A 7,326-nucleotide genomic window follows, 5' to 3' on the forward strand; every position below is an offset into this window, starting at 1 on the left:
CAGTGACCCGAGAGTCATTGTAACATCTCGTTTCTCCCTGACACCCCTCCTCGCATCTAATCAATCATCAAATTCTCTTGAACTTACTCATGTCCCTGTTTTTATTTCCCTATTGTTTATTCATCAGTAAATCATGCTGTGAAAAAACAAATTAAGATTTTTAATCCTCAAAACAATTTATGCATTATATAGAGAACAAAAAAGACAGATGTGCAATTCAAAAAGTATAATAATGGAAGAAATAGAACAAAGGATTTATCTAAGTGCTAAAGTAGAATGATTGCATCAACATCAAAGTACCCTAGAAAGAAAGCATATAAAAACATATCCATACATCATCTTGTAAATAACTCCATAATACACGTTTTCTGCCACCATTATTTGAAATTGTTAAATACGAGCACTTTTCAGTACATGGCATCCTTTATGTGAACTTGTTGAAAATATGCTTTCATATTTTTGATAATGGCGAAAATATCATAGATAAACATAGGTCGAACCCTTGAATTCAGCAGTTTACTTGCCCTTAGAACTTGCTGTTGATAAGCTTTTATGTACTGTTTAGATTTACTTTCTAAAAATGTTTTTAATGACAAATGGTGGGTCACATGAAAACCTCAAATTTCTGCCCATATTTCCTCATAGAACATTTGTTCTTAAATATGTGCTCTATAAAAGATCCCCTCTAAGTTAATGATGGATGAAAGGAAATAATAACTACTCAAGGCTAGGAAATGCATAAGAGAGGAGGTATTTAACATTTGTGAAACATCTTTTATGTACCAAGACTCAGGTTATGTAGACAATGGCATTATTTTTACAAGGTCTTGGGGCGCCTGGGTGGCTCACTCAGTTAAGTGCCTGACTTTGGCTCAGGTCATGATCTTGCAGTTTGTAGGTTCAAGCCCCATTTCGGGCTCTGAGCCTGCTTCGGATTCTGTGTCTCCCTCCCTCTCTGCCCCACCCCCGCTCACTCTCCCCTCTCTCTCTCTCTCTCTCTCTCAAAAATAAGTAAACACTAAAAAATTGAATTTTTACAAAGCCTTGTGAAATAGACATGCCCAATTTACAAGTGAAGAAAATGAGTCATGAGAATTGGATTAGTTGGTTCTATGCCCGTTTTCTCAGTTACTGTTGCAGATTATGCGACTACTCCGAACTTTGAACAAGGATAACTTTATATGATCTCCCTCTGGGCGAGCATGGCATGATCACAGAGAAAAGAAAAAGAGTAGATTGAATAACAGATCCACTTGACCTGGAGAGTTTATACACGGGTGGTAGAACAAGGAAGGTGGGGAGAAACGTGAGAATGGAAACCCTGTTTGGATTTCCTCAAGGTTAGAGGAAATCGTGGGAAGCTAGTAAGCATGGTGGTTACGGGATGACAGCTGTGTTTTCGAAGGACAACACCAAAGGCAATATTTGTGGAAGCCTGGAAGAGCAAAATGAGTGGGAAGAGAAACATGTAGGGAGTTGTTGCCCAAACTGAAGGAAGAGGGAGGCACAACAGAGATGTTTGCATCAGTAACTTGAAAATGACATGTAAGTACAAACTACACGAAACAGTGAGGACTCTGATTTAATCCAAACATAAGATGATATCACGTGTTAGTTAAGCAGTGGATTTCTAGGTTACAGGGCAAGTATAAGGGAAAACTGAGACCCTGATACCCAGATGGGTTCTCATGTGCATGTGGTTGCCCGAACATATCGCCTGAAGACACTAGAGGTTGATGAAGAATATTTCATGATAAGCTCATCTTCTGATTTTCGAGATTTACACCTGTCTTCATGCAATGAGACCATCTTTCTTTCTGAGCTTTTGGCACATGATTCACCTAAAGGGTTAATGTATAAACCTCATTTGGGGATATATACTGATGGAAGTGATCCCATCCCAAGCCCAAGATTTTCCAACTTTAGAAATGTAAGACTCCTAACGTCTATGCGTGTCTGTTTTATTGCTCTTTTGATTGCGTGGACAATTTTATGTTTCAGCCCTTCTTGCCTTTCTGTGGGATCTTGTGAAAGTTCTGGCCAGTGAGTCAAGGGCAGATGTGGGGTAGTGTTACTTGTGGCATGGATTATTTAGTTGCCGGTGAAAGATTCACCAATGCTTTTTTCCCTCCTATCACAGTGATTAACAACATTCATCAGTAAATTATTAGCAAAGTTACCAGTAAATTATTAATTAATTATTATCAACTATTACTAATTTATTATCAGTAAATTATTAGCAACATAGAATTTCCTTTAGCTTGGTGCCCTGAATAAGAATATCCTGGACTTGAGCCCCTGACCAGCCCATGGTGAATTTCTAGCAGAAGCAAGAAATAAAACCTGGTGTTGGAAGGCTGCAAGATTTTGAGTTTCTGTTAACTGTTGCATAATCTAGCCTCTTCTGATTGACTCCCTGTATATCAATTCTGACATTGATAGAGCAATACATAAAGCAAGAGATTAATAACCTGTATCAAGATTCCTAGACTTTCATAAAATGTACATTTTATGAGAATAGGCATTTCTGGATAATTCTAGGTACAAACTAAGGTTTCCTCCCACTTCATAAGGGAGCAGTACTCTAAATGTGTCATTAGAAATGTTAATTGTCCATATGGTATGTCTGTAGAACCGGTCAATTCATATATCCACTGGATTGTGACCCCTTTTCCAAAAGCTCTCACATTTCTCGAAATAATTGTGTGTGTGTGTGTGTGTGTGTGTGTGTGTGTGTGTGTGTGTGTTTAAATTCGACATTGTTCTAGTGGAGATATAGAGGAAGAAATGGAAGAAAAAGTTCTTTCAGAGATAAAGTCAACATGTATTGGCAGAAGGAACGTAAATGAGTAAATAATGGATGATAAAGTATATAAGAGACTTAAATAAAGGCATAGCTAACAACATGAACTATACCAGTAGATGAATACATTTTGAGAAGAAAGATGTGATGTTATTTTACTTGGATATAATAATAATATATAACACTTATTGAGTGTGCTGGTTCTGAATGTTTTACATGTATGAACTCACATAATTGTTCCAACACAACGATGTGGGTATTTGTATTAGCCGCAACTCATATGTGAGAAAACTATGGTAAAAAGAGCCATATTCTAGTATGAATCCAGATTTATACAGTGGTGCTGGGAAGCATATACAAAGAAATCAATCCCCTGACTTAGGCACCTTTGCTGTTTTCCCAGTTATTTGCCTTCCTGTAGCATCTGAAGGATCATAGTATTACGATTCAGAAATGTGGGTTCCATACTGGAATCTCAGTTTACTCAACTGAGAAATAGGGTAAGATCCTTCTCCTCCCTACTTCCTTGGGGCTGTTAACAAAGTCCAATAAATTGGGCCCAGTTGACAAAATGAAAAGTGAAGCACAAAGAATGATAAAAAGAATCAAGATGATATCTACACACAATGCAGTTGTGCACAATTCCCAGGACCAGAGAAAGGGGTGAGAGTGGGGGAGTGATTCAGCTGGAGGGACAAAGAGAATCAATAAAGGTTAATAAGTTAAGAGATAAATTGCAGCCATTTATGCCTGGTCTTGGCTGGCAGAATGTTATCAACTGCAGAAAAGTCGAAGAAAGTGGTGAAGGAAAGGGTACCAGGCATGTGGACGGTTAAGAGGGGACCGGCATCCCTGGATCAGCATGTTTGTAAGAAGATAGCATGGGTCAGGAAGTCATGCTTACAAGATAGTCTGAGCAAGTAGAGTGGCTGTAAGAGATTTAGGGTAATGTCACGGGTAGCCGGGGACAAGAAACATGAGCCGTTCCAAAGGAAAACCCAAAGCAAGTGTCTGTCTCCCAAATGCTAAGGAGACAGCTGCCACTGACACAGCCAATGCCAGGCAACTGTAGTTCACCAGAGAATTTGTGTTGACTTTGAAAATTGTGCCAAAAGGAAAAAAAAAAAAAAAAAGTCTCTTCTAGGAATTACATTGTGGATTCAAGAAGCTAGATCGCATTCTGTCTCTATTCACTCCCTTGTAGAACTAGGTTGTCAATATAAGGGAAAAAATGATAACCTGAAAAAAAAAAACCCAAAAAAACCTTGAGACATGTAAACAATCCCGGTGAAATTGGCTACCTGACTCACTTTGAATGAGTGAATGTAAGCATGAAATGAAATCTAGGATCCTGGCTGATGGAGGGCAGGCTTAACCAAATAGTCTGTGCTTTTCATTTAGAAAATGAGAAGAGATTTATTTTGTAGAGGGAAGAAATCAAATCTGTTGTGGATTTTTTTTTTACCGGTGGTTGCCAGCATAACAGTGTTCGAAATATGGAGGACGAAGACCTTTATACATCTTCTGTAGGACTGGATTGAAAGTTTTGGAATACAGAGATATGTCTATATTCAGTGAAGAACAAAGAGAGACCGCAAGTCTCTGAATCAGCTGAAGGAACACAGAGTGAGGGAGTAGATGGAAACAACTGGACCGATATTATTCAATAGAATTTATCCAAGATGTTCAGGGGAGGCGAGTAGGGTATTTCAAGTAGGGTGTTAGGTATGCGAATAACTGGGTATTTCAGAAAGACTGAGAATTTACAGCAACAACAAAAAGACATTCAGATGGCGTTCAGATGGTGATAGAGAAGACAACAGAGAAAAACAGGCATCTGGGAAATACACGAGAAACTCCGCTTAGAACCACTTGGGAAGCATTGATGGCCTCTTCTCAGGAGAGCAGAGTTAACCTCAACTGTCTTGCGGGACTCACGGCTTAAAGAGAGCTTCCTGCTCTAGTCTGCAGGGGACAACACATTTCCATGAAGCATCTGATTGTTTATTTGGAAAAATGGGCAGAGTCCATTTTGGATACCATTCACAGAGGCACGCCATTTCAGAATACGAGTGTGAACAAAGTTCTTCGGGAGGTCTGCGGGGAGAAACATCAAGTCTGCTTGCCATTCATGAAGAGGGGGTGAATGGCAGAGCTGGGCTTTGACGGGGGGACAAGGCTGTTTGCCATGGAGGGCACGGCATGAGAAAATTTGAGAAAGCCGAGAAGGTTTTGTGTCCATTGTCATCTTTTCACGTTTAGTAGACCATGTACAGTTAGTTGTCTCTTATTGGGGCGGAAAAAGGCTACCATTTCCAAAGAATGAGGGGAATGTGAAAGAGTAAGAGTACCGCAAAGGCCTTGTGAATAAAAACTACGTCCAAGAGAAAACAACAATAGCTTCTGAATATTCTGTTCCCTAGAGCGTGGGCCTGGGTTTGAATCCTGGGCTCTTTGGTTTATTAGCCATGTGATCTCTCATAAATAAAGTAAATAAATTACTTTATTGTTAATTTACTTTATGTGAGCTGCGGTTTTATATCCTATAAGTTGGAATTAAAGATACATATGTCATTGTGATAGAGAATAAATTGTGATGCAGAATAAATGAGATAATACACATAAGGAACTTAGTATAGCTTCTAGCAAATGCAAAGTGATCAGTCGTAGGAGCTGGTAACTCTCCAGTGAATTGAATTGACCAGTTGGAGTAAAGAGATATCTCAGGCTCATATTCTATTTTTCTTGCCTCAGTTTCAGAATTGGTCATTTCTCTAATATCTGTCTTTCTATGCATACACATATATCTAAATATGAGCAGTCTAAGAGTACCCAGTGTTTAATTAATTACTTCTCATTAACTTGGTGGCCGAAGTTAATTACACAGAAATAGGTAATAAATATAATAGAGGAGACTCCACAGAAATAAACACTTGGGTTACTTAAAACTGAGTAAAGAAATAAAGGAATAAATTATTCAAGGATAGAAAGGTAAAATCTATACTGTCATCATCCCAAATGTTATAGTTTTTCATCTGAAAAGGCCCGTGACTCTAGAGACAAATAAATAGAATTACTCTAGATCTTGGCAAAATTTATCAAGATAAAATGGCAACCCCCAAATTGATTGCATTTATATAATCCAGCAGCAAGTATTTTGAAAATATAATGTTTTAAATGACAGCCTTTACTAAAACATCCAAGAAAGAAAATACTAAAGAATAAATTTAACAAGTAAAGTGCAAGATCTTTATAGAGGTTGTACAATTATGTTAAAAGAAATGTTAAATAAATGGAGAGATAAGTTATGTAAGTGGATAAAAATACGAATTATATAAGCATGTCCATTATCCTTGAATTAAATATATAAATAGATGCTATCCAACTTGAATCCCAGCAGGAATTTTTGTGGTTTGGGGTTCTTACCACTATAGGATCAGAAATACCTTATTTTAAGATTAGGGGAAGCAAGTTGTTAATTAACTGAGGATTTGTATTGATTTGTTGGCATTTGGTGGGGGAGGGTTAGGGAGTGATTTGATAGACCTATTGATATACAAAAGTATTACCTTGAACTGTATGAAATTGCCATTTTTGGTTTTTCAATTAGCAATAATCGCGCCTCGGATAAACCTCATTGGCTACGATACTGCCACTGCGCAAAGCTGCCATTTTTGGTTTTTAACAAGGTCTCCTTTTGGCAATTTTGTATGCTTTCCATCTAATACATAGTTTGTTAACGTTTACTGGGAATCAACAAAATATATGCTTTTAAAAATCAATAACGGCTCCACAAAGTAGGTATAGAGGGATCTTATCTCAGTACAATAAAGGCAATCTATGAAAAGCCCACAACTTACTTTATAATCAATGGGGACAAAGTGTAGGCTTCGACTCTAAGGTCTGATACAGGCATGGATACTCACCCCACCACTTCTTTGCAAAATATTGCTGGCAGGCCGAGCCAGAGCACTTAAACAAGAAAACGAAATAAAATGCATTCAAATCAGAAAGGAAGCAAAATTATCTGGTTGCAGAAAGTATGATCATATATGTGGAAAACCCTAAAGACTCAACAAAAATCTGTTAGAACTAATAAATTCAGTAACATTGCAGGATACGAAGTCAAGACATAAGTCAATTATGTTTCCTTAAACAGACAATGAACTATCCAAAAAATGGAATTGAGAAAGCAATCCCATTCAAAACAGCGACAAAATAATGAAATACTTCGGAACAAACTTAACCAAAGAGATGTAAGGCTTGCACTGTAAAGATTATAAAACATTGACGAAGGAAACCAGAGAAGACACAGGTGAACGGAAAAACATCCTGTGTTCATGGATTGGCAGGATTAATATTGTTAGCATGGCCATACTACTCAAAGTAATGAAAAGATTCAGTGTAATCCTTAGCAAAACCCCGAGTAGTCAAAGTGACCTTAAACAAGAAGAACAAAGCTGGAGGTATCACACTTCCTGATTTCAAAATAATACAATTCTACAGCAATCCAAACAGCCTAG

At 37.8% G+C, this 7,326-nt stretch overlaps 1 pseudogene; it reads right to left on the reverse strand.

Moving 5' to 3' along the window:
* Positions 1 to 6,348: 6,348 nt before the first annotated feature.
* Positions 6,349 to 6,470, reverse strand: LOC128777558 (U4 spliceosomal RNA; annotated as a pseudogene).
* Positions 6,471 to 7,326: the final 856 nt, after the last annotated feature.

The sequence above is a fragment of the Panthera pardus genome, unplaced genomic scaffold (assembly GCF_024362965.1).
Source record: "Panthera pardus isolate Hobbes unplaced genomic scaffold, ASM2436296v1 HiC_scaffold_16, whole genome shotgun sequence".
Taxonomy (NCBI): Eukaryota; Metazoa; Chordata; class Mammalia; order Carnivora; family Felidae; genus Panthera; species Panthera pardus.